This window comes from Rattus norvegicus, chromosome 14 (assembly GCF_021556685.1).
Source record: "Rattus norvegicus strain SHRSP/BbbUtx chromosome 14, alternate assembly SHRSP_T2T, whole genome shotgun sequence".
Taxonomy (NCBI): domain Eukaryota; kingdom Metazoa; phylum Chordata; class Mammalia; order Rodentia; family Muridae; genus Rattus; species Rattus norvegicus.
Window position 1 is genome coordinate 71559188 of NC_141547.1, and position 18793 is coordinate 71577980.

General features: G+C 43.5%; 1 long non-coding RNA gene across 3 annotated transcripts; it reads left to right on the forward strand.

The window, feature by feature from the left end:
- The first annotated feature begins 477 nt into the window (after positions 1 to 477).
- LOC148001383 (uncharacterized) lies at positions 478 to 11912 on the forward strand. 3 transcript variants are annotated; one of them, XR_015637474.1, is made up of 5 exons: positions 478 to 765; positions 2706 to 2821; positions 4158 to 4215; positions 7577 to 7668; positions 8301 to 11912. It is a non-coding gene; the product is annotated as an uncharacterized LOC148001383 (long non-coding RNA). The 3 variants fall into 3 exon arrangements; XR_015637475.1 differs by having other exon boundaries at positions 559 to 765; positions 2308 to 2821; XR_015637473.1 differs by lacking the exons at positions 4158 to 4215; positions 7577 to 7668; positions 8301 to 11912 and having other exon boundaries at positions 2308 to 3346.
- Positions 11913 to 18793: the final 6881 nt, after the last annotated feature.

Genomic DNA, 18793 nt, shown 5'->3' on the forward strand with positions numbered 1-18793 from the left:
ACACTAAGTGTCTGAGGACACGTGAGTAGCAATCAATTTCAGAAAAGGGTTCTCTGCAGAGGCAATTGATAAACCAAGACTCTTAGAGTGAGTCTGTTTGGGAAAACCAAGAATCAGGGAGCGGGCCAGATGGGGTTTTAGAGACAACTTACCTGTGCTAAAGTAGCCAGAGTTTGGTCTCTAATGCTGATATTATGCCCCACTCCCTACAGTTTCATCGATATAAGAAGATGGTACACTGAGGTCTAGTTTATCCTGTATAGACTGGGGAGATTTCTATATAGAAGCCCCCATTTTTGCTTCTTTTAGTTTGCTTCAACTGATAGGAATGAGTATGCTTCTTCTGTGAGCCACAGTGAGCAGGAAATGAGTCTGTCTAGCTTCCCACTCTCCCCTTGGGACTTAGCACCCACCTGGCTCCTGGCAGGTGTTCAATAAATCTCAGAGATAACAGCAGGGTTTCTCAACCTCCGAGATGTTGACAGTTGGAGCTGATAACGCTTTCTGCTGAGCGTTTGTGCAGCTGGCAATCAGTCACGTTCTTAAGCCCTAAACTCCAGGAGCCTAGAGCCACCTTTTCCTCAGTTGGGACAGTCAAAATTACTCCCAGATGTTGCTAAACATCCCTAAAGGGAGGGTCATCTGCAGCTGACAGGAACTGGGTCATGGGATAATGACACACTTCTCAGATCCCCTAGGCTACTTCTGGGAGGCAAGAGAGAAGACTGGATCCTGCAGACAAGTCGGTTGACTATGGGATGCAATGTAAGTGTGCTGAGGAGAGTGAGATGGAAACTGGGTGGTTGGCCATTGGAAATGACATGTTTTAGTTGTGTTCTGCCCTAATCCATCGTCTGTTGGCAATAACAGTGAAGCTTTGTGAGTTGAAGCAGTAGAGTATACTGGCTCAGGGGTCTAGTCTAAAGTCGAGGGGTCATACAGACTGATTTTGGCAGAGTCCTCAGGTGATGTAGGATGGTGGGAAACTCAATTAAATGGGCCTTTATAGCCAGCACACTATTAACATAACCCATTGATGGTTGATAAATTAATCATGATTGGCATAGGCAGTCAAGGTGGAGCTGCACACCCTGGGCACTGAGCCAAGTGTTTGCATAATGTTATCACCTTTTATCTCCACAAATACCTGTCTGTCAGAACTGTCCTAAGATTGAAAAACAGCAAGGCTACAAGGAGCCACTATGCTTGCCAGGGACACTACATTCTTGAGGCAGAGACTAGGGTTGTAGTAATATGGATGGTACAGCCTTTGTGTCTGGTTTTGAGTGGAATGTTTCCGAAAAGTCTTTGCTGTGTGTCAATCAGCTGAGGCTGCAAAACTGTTTTGAGACTGTTGGAACCTTGAGGAAATGTCTCTCTGGAAAGTCTGTACTTGATGCTACATGAGAGCTTACAGTTGCACAAACCTCGGTCCTAAGACACTCCTAACAAACCTGGAGTTCTTACCTTGGATTATGGCTTGCCACGGTCAAAAGGGACTGAGATTTGTATGGGTTGTCCGACGTCACAGGCAGCAAGGACAAGATAAAACTTTAGTAGCTAGACCCTTGCCCAGTTCCAATTAACCTTGTATAATGTTTGAATAAAGTAACTGGAGTAAGCTAGCTGGGTGTCAGTCTGTTTTTTTTCCAAGAAGGTTGAACCCCTCTACTCCTTTGGAAAATGAAGGCTTAACATCTTGGTGAGCTTCTCTTTCTACTACAGCATCTATGGCTGGCCATCATCAGTCAATATAGGATCTCCCTAGGCAGCCTTTCCTCAGCGATCTCAGAAATGATCTGGTCTAGGATGGACAGTCAGTGAGCACGCTGAGGATTTCTCTGTCTCTGCCTCCTTGGCACTTGGATTATAAGTGTAACCAGTTTGCAAAGCAGGCACTTTACCAACTGAGCTGCCTTCTGGCCCCTTCTAAACATATTTCTGACACAAGGGTGTATCTTTATGTACCCTAGGAATCCACACTGTCTAATCTGGGTACACAGCCTGGAAGGCAGGTACTGAGAATGTGCACCCCTCCAAACTAGAGCCCTTTCTATGTTGAAGGTTAGGATAACATGTAAAGATCAGGTAAGAATCAAATGTAAAAGCCAAACTCACAAGGCCAGCCTCAGTGGGGCAAGGGCCACACACAGGTCCCACCCTATGTCTGCTGCACATTCTCACTCCAGAGTTTGCACATGGCTAATCAGGTTTACAAAAAGCAAAGAAAGTGGTGTAGTCACCTGACTTCTCTATGCACCTCCCTCCCTCCCTCCCTCCCTCCCTCCTCCCTCCCTTCCTCACCAGCCTGTGTACACACTCTGAATTCTGGCCTGGAAAAGCTCAAAACAAGTGGCATTTGCTAAAAGGAAGCTAAAGGGAGACTCCCTCACCATTTACTCCAATACATGCATTGGCTGCCTGGGCAAGAGTGCTTTGAGAAAGATATGGAAAGAAAGAGGAAGAAGAGATGTGCTCACTGTGTTTTAGAGCCTAGAAGTCATGCATGGCATGACACCAGGAGGAAAATTAATGAGAAAACAAAGGCCATCAAAGGAAGAAAGAAAGCAGCCAACACTATCCACTGTTTAGCTTGAACGTGTCCTTCGAGTTCTCTATCAGACAAGTATGAAGATTTAACCGGAGCTGGGGACAATCCCTAGTACCACATAAAACCAAGCATGACGCACACCCATTGGTCTCAGCCCTTAGGAGGTGGATCCTGAAGGATCAGAAGTTCAAGGTCATCCTCTAATCCCAAGTGATTTCAACATGTGGCATGGTGGTACACATCTTTAATCCCAGCATTCAGGAGGCAGAGGTAAGAGTATCTCTGAGTTCAAGGCCACTGAGGTCTGCATAGCCAGTTCCAGGTCGGCCTTGGATAGTGAGACCTTGTCTCAAATCAACGAAAAACAATGGAGACCAAACAGAAGCAAACTGAGCTCAAGGCCAATATATGAGACTGTCTCTAAAAAATGTTAATCCAACTGTATTATCACAAGGTTTGCATCATTTTTCATTTTAAAATATGAACCAATTTAAAAAAAAAAAAAGCAAGGCTTCAAAAGAGCAAAGGAAGTGCTATGGTTACTACCTACTTCTCTGTGTACCTTCCCTCCTCCCTCCCTCCCACTCTTCCTCTTTCCCTGTCACCAGCCTGCACGCACACTTCCTGAAGCCCTGCCTTGAAAAGCTGCTTTCTCTTGTTTCTCTTATTCTACAACTTCTTAAGCCTGAGTGGTCTTCAGTACGTAGCTCTATTGGAAACACCAATAGGAGTGTCCTACTATGGAAAATTAGACCATTTTGTGATTGTTTATTATAAAGAATGCTGTTGAAAACATTCCTAAAGAGAATTTTTTAATCCTTTTAAATATTTTTTTATTTTTTATTGGATATTTTTAATTTACCTTTCAAATGTTATCCCCTTTCCCGGTTTCCCATCCATAAACTCCCTATCCCATCCCCCATCCCCCTTCTTCTATGAGGGTGCTCCCCCACACAACCATCCAGCCCTTCCCGCCTTCCTGCCTCCCCTCCCTGACATTCCCTTACACTGGGTGGGGGGGTGTCAAGTCTTGGTAGGACCATTTTTTTAAACATTCAGGATTTTTTTTTCCCTTTAGAATAAACATCTATGAGGAAGAATGAAAAGTCTAATTTTGCTTTGGGCAGAATGCATTTTATGACTGAACGTTCAGACGTTCACAAAGAGATGGCTGTGATCAGTGTCCAAGCAGGTTATCCTGCTCATCATGGTAGTCTCCCTACATCCATGTACCATCTCCCTTACTCACCAGTTTGTTTAGAAGCAAGTCTGAGACCTCAGATAATTTTGTTCATGTTAGGGTCCAGAAATTGCCTCACAACAAGACCACACCAATCTCAGTCAGACAAGTGTAGTTTATTGAGCATACACCCCAGGATTGGTTGATCAGGGCCATAGTCCAGATTCTGGAGCTGAACCATGACATTAAGATTCTATAGGGTTTTTAAGCCCTAAATCCACAAAAACTTTAACCAGGATTTAGGGAAGGGGTATTTCCTTAGGAACATGTATCTGTTGTACACTTAACCTGCTTCTATTGGTTGGGAGAGTCAACTGTGGCAGGGGACTTGGCTGTCTAATATTCATGTTCTAACTTGTCTTCCAGGATGGGACTTGTCTAACATTCATGTCTTAGCTTGCCAACCAGGATATCAGTTACCCATGTACGTATATTTATCTTTCTGCCAAGTGGAATATCAGTTTCCAGAGAGGTCTTGGGAACTTGAACTTTAAAAGGTCACTACTCAAATGGAAATCTTACTCCAAATAGTTTCTTATGTTGGTGCAGGTGTCTCTCCTGTGCTGGGATCCATCCTAGGGGCAGCTTCTAAAGGCAAACACCACGAAAGCTTATGCGTAGGTGCAGGAAGCACTGTTGGGGGGTTGGTTTGGGTCCAACCTTATTGTGGGTAACACACAACGGTTCTACTGACTTCTATCATGATGGGTTTCCAAGGGCACATAACACAACAGAATATGTAATCCATCTTGGCTTTTGAAAGTTTCTTAGTAACAGCAGAAACATATGAGAAAGTTGTCTTCCAACAGTAGGCTAGCCACACCTCATTTAGGCCTTAATATTTTACCTAGGTCCTAACAGTTCACAAATATGTCAAAGATTGTTTCTTAAGATAAGACTGTGCTCATGTTTGAGGTTCTTGCTAAACTGCCTGTCAAAGGATGTTTTTACAGCAATCTCCACTTACACCAGCAGCATCAGAATGCCCCCCCCCCATCACTCTGAGTTTAACAGTTCAGTGTCCAGTTTGGAAGAGAGTAAGAATAAGACAATTCACAGCCAATAGAGATGAGTAAAAATGGACAGTTACAAAGGTGCTGAAAAAACTGAGGGACAACATGACACAGAGAGGTAATTCAAAGGCCAGGACATCACATCAGCTGCCAACAGCTGGTAAGGCAAGGGGAGGCAGAGGAATCACAGAGCCAGGGCCCAGGGCACTTGGCTAGAGGTTGTGAGCTCTGGCAAGACCCCAGCTACCCCTGGGACTCTGAAGAGAGAAATCATGCCAGGGAAAGTACAAAAATAGTAAAACCGAAGTATCACTCTACTTCCATGGAGATTACCCATGTCTTAGATCTTCCTTATAGTAGAACTCACAATGTTAAAAGACCAGGAACAATGGAGAAAGTCTTAGGTAATGATTAACAAACACCAATTAATCCATTGGAACAATTTCTAAAAGATACAGTAGGTAAAGATGAGAATAACATACTTCTATGTTGTTTATAAGTTAATATGCATGTAAAATAGTTCTCATATGATAGCTAACTGTTTACCAAATCACCAATAGCTATTGTATTAGAGAGAGTAGGCAGAAAGCTACAATAGTAGAGAGCCCTCTATCACCTTTATACTTTTGGAATTGCTCACAATACAAAGGTGTTAGGATAATCATATGTAACCACCAATGGTCTATCATTTTTGACCAAGCAAATTTAAGTAGCTCAAATAAGAATGTCTCTCTTAGTTAAAATAAAATAGCTCATTTAAAAACATGTATGAGGAACTGATATTGGTTTCCTAAACTTAGAGTAGACCCATATGTGATTTGGGTTGTCCCTAAGCAAAACTAGGCGGAGCCCAGTGGCTTCTGAAGAATGGCTGTGCATGATTCTCTTGCCAGTTCTCAACAATGCTTTGTAGTGTCTGCAGGTGAGTGTGCTTTTTCTGTTAGTGTTGAATGCTGTCAAAGGCAAAGAACAACAACAAAAAGTAGGAACCCAAAGATCCCCATCTCTCTGTAGGCATACTGTGTACATTCATGTTCATGGAACATAAATATGTTTTCCTTTACTCAGAGGCATAAAAAGACACTTGAGCAACCCTGGGAGTTCATGATGAAAATCTTACCAAGACCCTTTTTACATACCAGAGAGACTTCTGGGGCCTGCAATGAATGACTAGACTTTTCAGGTTTAACAGGAGCAGCTCAGGATACACTCAGACGCATTGGCCAAGACACAAAGTTCCAGAGAAGGTGGAGAGATTTGTTCTGGACAGAAATGCTAGGAGAAAGTAGAGAAATCATTAAATGGAGAGAGCGCTGGTGAGCCTTACAGCTCATGCCTTACAGCTCATCAGGAAGGGTGGTACTTTGCTTGTTTTATGGGAAAATTACATCAAGAAACCATCTAAGGTGGTACAGAGCCTTGGTCTACCTTCATACAAAGTTCATTCTGACAATTATGCAGTAAGTATTGAAGATGAATGACATCAGCTGGCAATGTCAAACAGGTAATCGTTTAGAGGGACAGATACATGAGTATCATACAGGGCTTCAAGCAGTACATCTCGTTAGGCCATCCCTACTTCTGACATGCCATTAGCTCCCTAATGCCTTCAAATACATCCCAGTGAACACAGATTACAGAAGCCCTGCCTAGCTAGTCTATCATCAGCTCACTGCCTTTAGGCCTCTGCTAGACATCATTGCCCAGCAGAGACAACTTTTCTCCTTCCCAGAAGCCCTGCCTTCTCACCATGCATCTGGTTCTGTTTTAGACTGCCTTGCCTCCAGTAAGACTCGTTTGTTTCACCCCTCCCTCCCACTCTCTTCCATTTTCTTATATGACATTTTCCTTCCCTGTATACTGCTTTCTTTTATTCCCTTCTTCCTTCCAATACCTTTTCATTAAGTGCCTACTACCTACCAGTTGCTAGACTGTATTTGGAGGGTAAAATCTGGTCAACAAAAAGTCCATTTTTTCATGACAGTCAAGTGCAAAAGACAGACTGAGAAAACCAGTTCATAGTTGCCAACACTGTCTATGCTGCCCAAACTGTGCTATACACTTCACATACTGAAGTACTGAAGCTCTATGTGGTGACAGCTTTCAGTTTTCAGAGGGGAAAATCAAATTGAGCTCAGGGTTTGAACCCAAGGAGATTGTCATTAAACACTCAGTTCCTAAGAAATACTATAGTCAAGGGAATTAGTAAGAGATAGTAGAAATGAAGGTTTTAAAACCTGCCTGAGGGCTGGAGAGATGGCTCTGTGGTTAACAGCACTGACTGCTCTCCCAGAGGTCCTGAGTTCAAATCCCCAGCAACCACATGGTGGCTCACAACCATCTGTCATGAGATCTGATGCCCTCTTCTGGTGTGTCTAAAGGACAGCTACAGTGTGCTTACATATAATAAATAAATACATCTTTAAATAAAAAAAAAAAAACCTGCCTGAGATAGACGAGATCTATCCTCTGGGAAGACCTAATTTCTGGAGGGATTCTACAGGTGCTTAGCAGCCTCCATGAGATCCAGCTGTACGGTATTTTCTCAGTGATCAATAAGGGCCCAGCCCATGATGAGTGTGTTCTATGAGAAGGCAGACTGAACAAGCCATGTTAAGCAAGCCAGTAAGCAGCACACGGTCTCTGCATCAGCCCCTGTCTCTAGGATCCTTCCTCATTTGGGTTTCTGTCCTGACTTCCTTCTGTGATGAACAGCAATGTAGAAGTGTAAGCTGAATAAACTTTTCTCCCCATCTTGCTTTTTGGTCACAGTGTTTTGTCACAGCAACGCGAGACCCAAAGACACTCATCATTGGCAGTCTCACTCGTGATGTGTTCCTATGTTGTATAAGGACACAAATTGAGTAAGTTAAAAGATGTCATGTTCCTCCATGACCTCTGCTTCAGTTCCTATCTCCAGGTTCCTTCCCGTAGTTCCTGCCCTAACTTCCTTTAATGCTAGACTGTGTTAGTCAGGGTTCCTATTCCTGCACAAACATCATGACCTAAAAGCAAGTTGGGGAGGAACATTTCCACATTGCTGTTCATCACCAAAGGAAGTCAGGAGAAGAACTCAAGCAGGTCAGGAAGCAGGAGCTGATGCAGAAGCCATGGAGGGACGTTACTTACTGGCTTGCTTCCCCTGGCTTGCTCAGCTTGCTTTCTTATAGAACCCAGTACTACCAGCCCAGGGATGGCACCACCCACAATGGGCTCCCCCACCCTTGATCACTAATTGAGAAAATGCTGTATCTCATGGAGGCATTTCCTCAAAGGAGGCTCCTTTCACTTTGATAACTCCAGCTTGTATCAAGTTGACACACAAAACCAGCTGGTACAACTGAACACTTGTCAACTTGACAAACACATCACTATTAAGCCTTAACCCTTACTTTCTTATCCATTCCCAAGATCTATATAACTTTAAAAGTCCTAATCTTTACAAATTCTTACATATTAAAATTTTAATCCCTTTAAAATATCCAATGTCTTCTAGGCTCCAGCTGCCTGTACTCCACTGCTGATGTTCTTGGTGGTCATCTCATGGTACTGACATCTCCCAAACACTGCTGTCTTCTGCTGCAACTGACTGCACTTTCACAAATAACCTCTCAAATGCTCCTTTCATGGTGCTAAGCCTCAACTTCTCTGCATGACTCCTTCAGTCCTGGGCCTTCAACTGCCACTGAGGCTGCACCTTCACCAATGACTTCTCCTGGTCTTTCACAGTGCCAAGCATCAGCTGCTACTCCTTCATGTTTCAAAACCTGGGTGACTCATCTATTACCAAGTCTGGCTGCTAACATGAGGTACAGCCATGGCTGCCTCTGGAACACAGCTTCTCTGTGCTCTCAGGAAACATTTTCCAGAAGATTTCACCTTAGTGATGCTGGTCTCTTCTCACTCACTGCTAATTTCTTAGCCCAGCTAACCAGCATCAATCGTCCTAGTAATGTAAAATTTCGCTTTAGTAGTTTTGGTATCTTGTTAATCACAGTTGATTCTTCAGCCCCAGCTAACCAAAACCACAGAATCTTCACAATCAAAATAGGAATGGCCCTGATAAGAGTCTTTAATCTTCCCTCTGAAATTTCACAAACCGTCTTTGCACTGCATCATTTACACTGTTTGAAACATTATCTTCCAAGCTCCTACAGAACACCCCACAGAGCTCTCAACACCCAAATGGCTCTTCTAGGGCAAAGTACAAAGTCCTTCCACAGTCCTCTTCAAAGCATGGCCAGGTTGTCACTGGAATAGTCCACTATGCTGGTACCAATTTGTCTTACGGTTTTTATTCCTGCACAAACATCATGACTAAGAAGCAAGTTGCGGGGGGTGGGGGGGGAGTTTATTCAGCTTACATTTCCACATTGCTTTTCATCACCAAAGGAAGTCAGGACAGGAACTCAAGCAGATCAGGAGGCAGGAGCTGATGCAGAGGCCATGGAGGAATGTTACTTACTGGCTTGCTTCCCCTGGCTTGTTCAGCTTGCTTTCTTATAGAACCCAAGACTACCAGCCCCCTGGGCTATATCTTCAGCCAATGGGTAGTCACAATGGGTCCTCCCAAACTTGATCACTAATTGAGAAAATGCCTTACAGCTGTATCTCATGGAGGCATTTCCTCAAGGGAAGTTCCTCTCTCTTTGATAACTCCAGCTTGTATCAAGTTCACACACAAAACCAGCCAGTACAGACTGTAATATAGAATTATAAACCATATAAACCCTTTCCTCCTCAAGTTGCTTTTGGACATAGGTCTTTATAATAACAATAGAAACCTAAACTCAGAATCTTAATATACAGAACAGTGAGAAGAACTCAATAGGTAGAGGGTTAGCCTGGGCAAAGACTTGGATAAGAACCACAGGGCTCCTACACAGACTCTCAAAGCAAGTAGTTCTCCATCTTTCTAGTGCTTCATACCTTTAATATCATTATTCATGTTGTGTGACTCCCGTGTTACTACTTCATAACTATAATTTTACTATTGTTAGGAATCATAATATAAATATATTTGTTTTCCAATGGCTTAGGCAACCCCTGTGAGAGACTTTTGACCTCCAAAAGGGTCATGACCCACAGGCTGAAAACACTTCCCTAAGCAGACATAGTAGAGTGCTGCTGAATACATTGCCTAAATACATTGCCTGAAGATTGAAAGGGAGTCACAAGGCAGTGGCAGTGGGTCCTGCCAGGAAACACATGCACCACATGGGGACTGGAGCACAGTTAGAGTAGATACTGTTAACAAGGATGTAGGCACATCAAATGAAAAGCCAACAAGAGCAGGTAAAGACACTTGAGCTAACAGTAACTGGCCAAAGAGCCGTCAATTCCTCTATGCCAAGAGAGGCAGAACTGAATTTACCAGGGAAGCAGCCATCATACATGGATGATGAGGGAAGAGCTAGGGAAACAAAGGGTTTCATGTAAGGGAGGATAAAGAATGAAGCCAAAAGGAGGTAGAGTCTGCCCAGATCAGAGATGAGCTGATGCGGGATGCATACCAAAAGAAAAGAAATAAGATTAATTCTTGACTTGAAAACGAATAGAAATTGCTAGATCTCAATGAAGATAAAAGCTAGGGTTTGTATGTAGATGACTAACTGACTCTTTTTGGGGCTGTGACTAAAATTATAGGAGAAATGAGCAATGCGTTTAGAGAAGGTGGTTGTTGAGTTTTGTTCAGGACGAGTTGAGTGTAGGCTGTTTACGGGACCCCAAACTGCAGATTGTCCAACAGACATTCCGGCATGCATCCAACTACTTGGGTAGTCTCTGTCTGGAGATTTATATTGAAGAACCATCAGTGAGAAAACTGTAGTTAAAACTATAAGAGTGGAGATGTTCCAAGGAGAAGGTGTAGTCAGTGAATTGGACCCGGTTGTCCGGGGAGTACTGCTTGGCCCCCGGGCATATTCAATCGATGATTGTTGAGTGAATGGATGGGTGCTGTGCTCTGAAATCAGACAGGAGAGAAACAGTTTTTGGCAAAGATTCTGCAACTTTCATGACACAGCCAAGGTTGAGAATAGAAATCCATCCAACAGAACCACAAATTAGTGTGATAATAGGCTGCGGTGAGGAAAGCAGCATGGCCAGCCCCATCAGAATAGATGAAGGTCTCTGTGGTTGGATTAGAATCAGATAGGCTGGAAACCAGCCTCCCTCTTGTTTACATCAATGAAGCCAGCCTTCCTCCAGTTTACATTAATTGGATGTCTGAATGGCACCAATGTTTATTTTTCCTTAGCTTATCTAACTTGGGGTAAGTGGGTGCTGTGGTTGTAGTTTATGGCTATTTATCTTGGCAGGGGCATTCGTGATTCTTCCTCAAAGCATTTACTATGTTTTTAGTTGAACTGCTTTCCCAGGGCAATGGAGGGATTGGCATTTGCAATGTGAGCAGGGGAGGCAGGGTTTGGAAGGGAGGAAGACAGGGAAAAAGGGTTCTTATTCTGTTGAGTCAAGAGCTTGGAAAACCTTGACTCCAGTATTCACCCCTCTCACCTAGGGCATGTCTTGGAACTGTAGTTGGCCGGCTTCACAAAGAAGTCAATTTGGGCCAGTTAGTAACTGAGCTCCCACTCTGTGTTCAATACAGTTCAATACAGAACTGGATGGTCCATGATAGACTAGAGCATCCCTACTTCTGGGTCATACCATCCTGGTGGTGAGAAACATGCAAACCAAGCAGATCTGACCTATTGAGGTCAACCTCTGTCCTTACTGGCTGCCCAACAAATGTAACACTCAAATCCGAATTTCCAGAGCATTTAAGGCAGAAAAGTCTCCTGCTCCACAATGGCTAGAGGCTGCAGATACCAGAAAGGGGATCTGCTTTTTCCTTATCTATCTCCCCATAAAGGAATACCCCTTTTCAGGGACTGCACTAGAGATAGGAGTGAAACTTCAAGGCTCCTGGACACCTGGAATGGCATCTGCACCAATCTATCCTCCCCCTCCTTCCATCCAGTGTAGGTTTATTAACTCCAATTCAGGGAAGCCCAATGGTATCCCACTCTAGGGGAAACTCCTACTGTACAAGAACTCAGGATTTTTCTCTCTTAAGCTATTTATAATAAAATATTTCTGAAGCTCACCTTTTGTGGTCTATGAGTTTTACTTCTTGAATTCACAAGACCCAAAAGCCTCTGGTTTGCAGAAGCTTGTGAATCTATCAAGTTCCCAGCTCCCAATCCAAGCACAAAAAGAGCTGAGAAAGGTTCCATGTCTCTCAAGGACACCTCAATATTCCTATATCACCCCCATTCATTAGCCCAACTAAGATAGATGCCTATAAACCAACCAATTCCTCACTGGGACAATCTTCTCAGATGATTCTAGACTGTGTCAAGTTGATAAGCAAAACTAACCATCATAAGCTGGTTCACCAGCCCTCCTCTGTTAACTGGTTCCTTTCTACAAAGTTGCTAAGGCTCCAAGGTTCTGAGAGAAGAGGGCAGAGGCCTCTTCCCACAGACGCTAAATGGAAAATTGGTTAATGATGCCAATTCTACGTAGGCAGAATTGATGTTCAATAAAAAATTAGGATATAAGGAGGCCGAAGAAATGGCTCAGGGGTTAAGAGCATTTGCTGTTCTTCCAGAGGTCTTGAGTTCAATTCCTAGGAACCACATGGTGGCTCATGACCATCTGTAATGGTATCTGATGCCCTCTTCTGGCACAAAGGCATACGAACAGATATAGCCCTCACACACATAAAATAAATAAATCGAAAATAATTAGGCTATGAATATTTACAAATGCTATTTTTTATCATGGTAAGGTAATAGTTAATTATTGCTGGTATCTTGAAATACACAAACAATGCTAAATGCACAGCAATGGGGAGCACATGCTTTTGAAAGCTGTTAACTGGCCAAATGATGTTTAGGTGCTTCAATACCACTGCTTCCAGATGTGAACTACTTGCTGGACCCTCACTCATGCCCAGTGCCTCCAGGGAAGAAACTCTCAAGCCAACTCCTTTGAAATAGAGCCATGGCTCTTATATGGGTTATGTCAGATTTCAGGGAAACCTAGATAAACCTGTTGGGGAGAAGTATATATAATATCTGTCTGTCCTGGCCTAGAAAGGTCAGAGCTCTTGTTCCATTATGGAGGTGTTTGGGCCACTATTTAGAGTAACAACAGACAGTTGTGGACACAGATCCTTAGCTTAGATATAAATGGGAAACAAAATTTGGAACCAGACCCCGGGTTCTACACAGGGTTCTACACAGACCCTTGTCTCTGCACAGGCCCCTGTATATATGCATAGACCCCTGCTTCTGCACAGCCCATGTTTCTATACAGTCTCCTGGTTCTACATACCCCCTTGGTTCTGCACTGCCCCATGGCTCTGCATAGCCCCATTTTGGTGACTGCCAACTAAGCATTGTGTATCTGCTAGAGAACAGGGCGACCTAACTCTGTTACCCTGTGCTACAGACAAAGAAGTAACATGGGGAATATTGTCCAATAAAGATGTATCAGGCCTCAGGACCTCTCACACATCCAAGGCAGAACGGGCCAAGGCTGTAGATCTCATCCGTGTATTGAAGACTTGCTATTGCCCTGCGCACACTGCCATGCTGTCCTAGGGTTTTCATTGCTGGGAAGAGACACCATGACCAAGGCAACTTTTAAAAAGGACAACATTTAATTGGGGCTGGCTTGCAGCTTCAGAGGTTCAGTCCATGATCATCAAGGCAGGAAGTATGGCAGCACTCAGGCAGGCATGGCACTGAATGAGCCAAGGGTTCTATATATTCATCCAAAGGAAGCCAGGAGCAGACTACATTCTAGTTAGTCTAGGAGTCAGTTAGTCTAGTTAGTCTAGTCTAGTTAGTCTAGTTAGTCAGTTAGGAGGAGAGTCTCAAACCCACCCCCAAAGTGACACACTTCCTCTAAGAAGGCCACACCTATGCCAGCTAGGCCATATCTCCTAGTAGTGCAACTCCTGGGGTCAAGCATATTCAAACCACCACATATGCAATGCTATCCTTTATTTTCGCTATTTTCTGATTATTTGCTTTCTGTCGTCTTTGATGAGTCAGGAAAGACTGCCACCCCTCGGAAAGTCAGTGTGTGTGTGTGTGTGTGTGTGTGTGTGTGTGTGTGTGTGTGTGTGTGTTGTTGTTGTTGTTGTTGTTGTTGTTGTGGTTATTGTTGTTGTTTTTGACACAGGGTATCATATAGCTTAGGCTAGCCTCAAACTCATGTAAATGACCTTGAGTTTCCAGCCCTCCTGCCTCCACTTCCCAAGTGCTGGGATTACAGGTAGGTGCTACTGTGCTTGGTTTATGGGCTACATGGGATCACACCCAGAGATTAATACCTGCTAGTCAAGCACACCACCAACTGAGCTACATCCCCACCCCCAAGCCTCTTATATCTAGAGAGAGCAAATTGCTCTATGCAAGAGCTCCTTTCATACGCAAGGCTACAGCTGGTCAATAGAGCACTTCTGTAGCTTGTAGGAGGCCCTGGGTTTAAGCCCCTCTGCCCTGCTGTAAAGCCAAACCCAAATCAATCAAAACTGTCCTGTAGAGAAACCACATATAGACTTTTTCTTGCTGTTATTCTTTAAGTAATATAGTGAAATAGCTATTTACATAAACTTGCATAATGTTAAGTATTATAAGTAATCTAGGACTGATGTAAAGTATTCAAGACATATGTAGGTCACATACAAAGCTGTTCTGTCATATATAAGGGACATGCACATCTAAGGATTTTGGTGTTTGTTGAGGGTGCTGAAACCAACTCCTTAAGGACACAAAGTGTGATGGCTATTCCTGGTTGTCAACTTGACTGCATCTGGAGTCAACTACAATCCAGAAATGGAGGGCACACCTGTGATCCAGATCTTGACATTGAGATCTTGAGGCATGGAAGCCTCAAAAAGCTTAGGCCCTGGCCAGGTAGTACATGCCTTTAATCCCAGGAGACTGAGGCAAGCAGATCTCTGAGTTCAAAGGCAGCCTGGGACAAAGCAAGTTCCAGATCTAGGCATGGTACACACCTTTAATCTAGGCCTTACCTTCTACTGGAGGCCTACATAAGGACATTGGAGGAAGGAAGATTTACTCTTCTTCTCCTGCTTGCACTTACTTGCCAGTACATCTGTTGGAACCTACTTCTTCAGGATTCCAGTTTATACAGAAGAGCAGCTGAAATAACTAACCTCTTGGGACTGAGCAACTACTAGATTCTCGGACTTTCCATTCACAGCTGCCCATTGTTGGGTTAGTTGGACTGCAGACTGTAAGTCATTACAATACATTCCCTTAACATATAGAGACATTCCACAAGTTCTGTGACTCTGGAGAACCCTGACTAATATACAAAGTCACCTGCTTCCTAGAGGTTTTGTGAGCTTTCATAGTCTTGCTGTAACTGTCTCAATGTGTTTGAAGCTTGCCTTGATTTATAACTGTCTTTGTTCTGTAAAACTATAAAACTTCATGAAACTCCACATTGGAACACTGAGTTTGGGGTATCTGTGTAGCTGGGTTATGGTCATTCAAAATGGCTCCAGAATAAACTATCTCTTACTCCCTTTAAGGTGAAAACTGTGTTTGCTGTTTGTATGTTTGTTTTTCATTGTTATTTCCCATAAAGCCACAGTAAAGGCATTTGCCACATTTTCCTTCTGCCTTACTCCCCCCTCCTGTCTGTTAGGTTAAAGGAAACAGCAAGGCCTTTACTGAGAACCCATCTGTAACTGTCTGACAGATTCCTCAGGTACCCAGATTCCAGAATAACAGGCCTTGAGCTTCATTTCCCCAAGGGAAGTTTGCAGGTTCAGGATATGAGCCTACCAGAAATCAGAGAGTAATGGACATTTGTCAACTAAATTTGTCCCTCCTGCCTACTTCCCCTACAACCTCTAAGTCACACATTAATAAGGTTCCTTCAAGACCCCTTCTCTTTTTGTTCTGCCTCCAGCAGTCACACATAGCCTGACTACAAATCTTAACAGATTATTCATCCACCACGAGGCATAAAACTTCCCTCTTCTTTTGAGGCCTATAAGAAGGGACACATACACACACCCTATCATGGACTTGTTGTCTCTCCTCAGAGCTCTGGCTATGATGTCTTTCCATGGCATAATCAACTCTTCTAATAAATAGTATCAAGAAGACACTGAGCATCCTTCTTGAATCCCAACCCCATGACCTTTCATTGACCATCCTAGTTGGTTTTCTGTTGTTGTGATAAACATTATGATCAAAATCAGCTTTGGGGAGGAATGGGTTCATTTGACTTACAAGTTACAGTGCATCACTGAGCAAAACCAAGGTAGGAACTTGAACAGAGACATGGAGAAATGCCAGTTACTGTTTTTCTTCATGATTGGCTTAGCCTTCTTTCTTACACAGCAAGGTCTACCTACCTAGAGGTGGCATCACCCACAGTAGACTAGACCCTCCCACGTCTCTCATCAACCATGCAAGTGCTCCACAGACATTATTACTGGCCAGTTTAATGTAGGCTCTCCTATATTTCTAGATGGTTCTCTTTCGAGGAAAGTTGACAAAAACAAGCACATTGGCCCTTCTGTTTTCCCATGTGACTCTGTACATGGTGTGACAGGTATGTTCCTTTGGGGACCTGTGAGCAGCCAGCCAGTTTTCAGTAGCAATTACCTGATCTGTTGATTTCCCCAAACCTAAGTAATTACTAAATATACATTGTGTGTGTGTACATACACATACATGTGTGCACACAGAAGGCAGAGGCTAACAGTGGATGCTTTCTGTGATTACTTTTCACATTATTTTCTGAGACTTTCACCGAACCTGCCACTAGGCCTAGACTGGCAGACCAGCAAGCCCTAGAAATCCTCCTACATCCACACCCAGCTTTTGTGTGGGTGCCAGGAAAAAGAACCCAGGTTCCCAGCCATACATAGGAAGCACTTGGCTGACTGATCCATTGCCTCAGGCACCTAAGTCTACATTACAAACTCCTGCCTTGCGCAGAAGGCTCGAAGTACTTTGGAAAGCATCTCCGCATGGGCTTAGCTGACTTAGATGGAAGAAGGTCTCAATCTTTTGATGTGTTGAAACTTCTGCTTCTGTGGGAGTAACTGCATCCAAGTAAGGTGGTGAGTCAGAGCAAGCTTTAGGAGAATTTACCCATGGGCCCTGAGCTTGTGGTGGTTTGTCGATTGCAGCACTTGAGTAAGCTGCTTCCATAAAACCCATAACTTGCTCGCTCTTTTTTTCCTTCCTTCCTTCCTCCTGCCCTCCTTTTCCTTCCCTCTCTCCCTCCCCTTCCTTACCTCCCTCCTTCTTTTCTTCCCTTTACTGAGATTTGCATCTAGATCTTCCCCCATACTAGACAACTGCTCAACCAATGAGCCATATTTCTCCCTCTAGGGTAGTTGGTGCCATCTGTAACCTTGTATTTTTCTACTCATCTTCTTTCTTCCCTAAAACAACAACTCTGAGACTTCTTACATAGGAATAGTAGCTTGGACCCGTTTGTCCCAAGAAGACTAGCTCATAACTCAACTATCCCATTTATTTTATTTTATGAGGGCGACATGGCTGGATACCACTTCTCAGTTTTCATGTGGCCGTCTTCCACAGTGCTCTGGGGCGAATCTTCCACCCGACTCTCTCCCAGAATCACCACCACAGCTCTGCCAGATGTCCCACCTTCTAATCCTGCCTCAGCTCATTCATTGGCCACAGGCTTTTTATTGACAGGTGAAACTTCCATACATTGCATAAAAATTCTCTCTACACTCCAGCTTTCTTTAAAAAAAAATCAAGTTTATGACACACACCCTGGGACACAAAATTCTAACCTACCAAGTTTGAACTATTTTGAAGAATGTATTCGCAATTAGGATACTGGAGTATATGAAGTTGATGCCACATTACAAACTGTTATGATCTGTTAGATCATAACTGTTAGATCCAATGCAGCTCAAGCACCAGGTCTATGCAGATGACAAGAATTTGTTGAAATCAAGCAACTACTGATCGGTCAGGGTGACAGAACAGATTCAGGTTGTGAACCGCAACCCCAAACCAGAATGTTACAGAACTGTTAAGCTTGAAAACCGTGGACATCTGTGTCAAGTTCCAGTTAAATTTCTCCACCAATCAGGATTTAGAAATAGGGGATGTCCTTAGGAACATGTCTTTGTGGTTAACTTATCCTGTTCTCATTGACTGGTTTACTCAACTGTGGCAGAACAACTTGCCTAGCATTCATGTCTCAACTTGCCAAGCAGAATGTCAGTTATCCATGTATGTCTCTCTGCCAAGCAGGATGTCTAGGAAGGTCTTGGGAACTAAACCTTTATTTGACCCCTATTCAAAATGGAAGTTTTATTCAAAATGACTTCAGTTTGGTTCCTTGGGCCACCTGAACAAAAGAATGGAATATCTCTAGGTTATTCCTGATTTACTTCAAAGATTAGAGTGTTACATTCGATTGTTTCTTAAGAGTTAATTTACCTGAGCCTGTCAATCACCTGGTCAGGGGACTTCCTTTTAGAAAGCCTGATTCACCTAAAGCTATGCTAAAGAGGTGGAAGAAATAATTATCCCCTTAATGAGAAGATATATTCACCCTTCCCAGAAACCCTTCCTGCAGTGTGGCCAATTACACCCTTCTCTACTGACAGCACTGTTAAACCTGTGCATGTTTCAGAGTCTTTACTGAGAGAGCATAACTTTTTCTTTCTTTTTTTTCTATCTTTTTTCCTTCAAAGGCTGACCCAAAGGTTGAGCATGTATTCCTGGACACTATAGGATTCCTCACTGTTGTCTGAAGCCATCTCACTTTCTGCCACAAGCTGCTTGTCCACCATGGGGGACAATTGCTTGTCTCCACTGCTGGATCTGACTCCTTTCTGGGACCCTAGGCCCAAAGGCACAGCTTTCTTTTTATTCCATCTCCCTCTTTCTGGCAGTTTCTGAGAGCCACAGCTGCCTGCTCTGTTGTTTTTAT